This window comes from Octopus bimaculoides, chromosome 21 (assembly GCF_001194135.2).
Source record: "Octopus bimaculoides isolate UCB-OBI-ISO-001 chromosome 21, ASM119413v2, whole genome shotgun sequence".
NCBI lineage: Eukaryota > Metazoa > Mollusca > Cephalopoda > Octopoda > Octopodidae > Octopus > Octopus bimaculoides.
The window spans coordinates 11540579-11542890 of NC_069001.1; positions in this window are offsets into that span (position 1 = coordinate 11540579).

Sequence of the window (2312 nt, forward strand, 5' to 3'; positions counted from 1 at the left end):
TATATATATATATATATATCTTTATATATACATACATACATACATACATACATACATGCATATACAGTGAATCGAAACAAAGAAGAACAAACAAGAAAAAACAATAGCACGAGGATGTGGTACAAGTACTGTATTATCAGACCCTGAGGAAAGGAAAGAAAGAGCATTTAACCTTTCGAACCAAGCTATTCGTCAGAAATAGAGGAAACTCTAAAGGAAGGGAAGACGGAGGAAGAAAATCACCAAACGATATATACAGAGAGAGAGAGGGAGGGTGGGAGAGAGAGAGAGATACAGCTTTTACATAAAGAAAATGTTGCAAATATACATGTGATCTGATTTATAGTGCGAATAAAAGCGGAAAGGTTTAAGTATTTTTGTTTTTAGTTTTAATGCTCATAATAATTTCCCAGCAGTTTAAACGATAACGATTTGAGAAAAGAAAAACAAAAACGCCCCTGGCGAACGTGACAACTGATTTGTGTAACGTGTTTCGTTACGTATTTTAAAGAAATAATATTTAATACGCTATTGATTTCCCATCAAAACACAAACGTTTAAATAGTTAAGGAGACAATTAAAACGACGTTAGAGCTTGTAATTTACAAGGCGGCGAACAGGCAGAAACGTTAGCATGACGGTCGAAATGCTTAGTGGTATTGCCTTAGCCTTTTCGTTCTTAGTTAAATTTCGCCGAGGTGGACTTTGCCTTTCATCCTTTCGGGATCGATAAATTAAATCCTAGTTGCGTACTGGGTCGATCTAATCGACTGGCTCCCGCTTCCCAAAAATTTCGGACCTCGTGACTAGAGCAGAAAAGAAAGTATATTGTAGAAGGCTTCCATATGAGTGAGTGTGTGTGAGTGTATGGGTACAAGTGTGTATATTTATACATACCGGCTTGTATCTGGTGAAAACCTATGATGAAAACGAGGAGGCATATTGTTACGAGTGAACCACTTCCTTTCATGGTGATTTCTTGACCGTCTTTGCCTGTATCAAAAATTTCACAGTGAACCAACGTTGCGGAGCTTCTTCCAATTCGGAATGTCTCTATCTCGGTGTCTCTCTATCTCGGTGTCTCTCTATCTGGGTGCCTCTCGTCCTTTATATACACATTGACTCACGTTGTAGTTGTGTATGTTGTGCATGCATAATATATATCGATGTGCGCATATATCTGTGCACACGTGTTTTTCATATAAAAAGAGGGACAGTAAATTATATGCATACAGAGAGAGAGAGATAAAGAATTTGCATAAACAAAATGTTGGAAATATACACGTGATTTACAAGTATTTGTTTTTAGTTTTAATGCTCATTATAATTTCTCAGCTGTTTAAACAATAACGATTTGAGAAAAAGAAAAATCAACTCCCATGAGGAACGTGACAACTTATTTGTATAACCTGTTTTGTTACATATTTTAAAGAAAAAAACATTCGATACGTTACTGATTAAATATTTCATGAGACAACTGTTGTTGTTGCTAGCACGCCGTCGGTTACGACGTCGAGGGTTCCGGTTGATCCGATCATCAGAACATCCTGCTCGTGAAATTAACGTGCAAGTGGCTGAGCACACCACAGACACTTGTATCCTTAACGTAGTTCTCGGGAAGATTCAGCGTGACACAGAGTGTGACAAGGCTGGCCCCTTTGAAATACAGGTACAACAGAAACAGGAAGAAAGAGTGAGAGAAAGTTGTGGTGAAAGAGTACCACATGGTTCGCCACTATCCCCTGACGGAGCCTCGTCGAACTTTAGGCGTTTTCGCTCAATAAACACTCACAACGCCCGCTCAGGGAATCGAAACCGGGATCTTACGATCACGAGTCCGCTACCCTAACCACTGGGCCATTTTGCCTCCACTCAGGAGACAACTATAACGATGGTAGAGCTTGAATATTACAAGGCAGAAACGTTAGCACGCCGGGCGAAATGCTTAGCGGTATTTCGTCTGCCCTTACGTTCTAAGTTCAATTTCGTCGAGGTGAACTTTGGCTTTCATCCTTTCGGGATCGATAAATTAAGTACCAGTTACATACTAAGGTTCTTTTCTCTAAAACTATATATATATATAAAATTTAATTGCATGCATTTATAAAAAAGATCTTTCCATGAATGCTTACATTTGTCAAACAAAAGAATTTATCATACGATTGTTTCCATTCCTATCATAAACAAATTGTCAAATATTATTAACAAATTGCCATTGTTAAAATTTTGTATACTTTGTTTTACATTCTCTTCGTCTCTCTCTCCCCACTCTCTCGCTCACTCTCACTCTCACTCTTTTACTATGTAGCTAC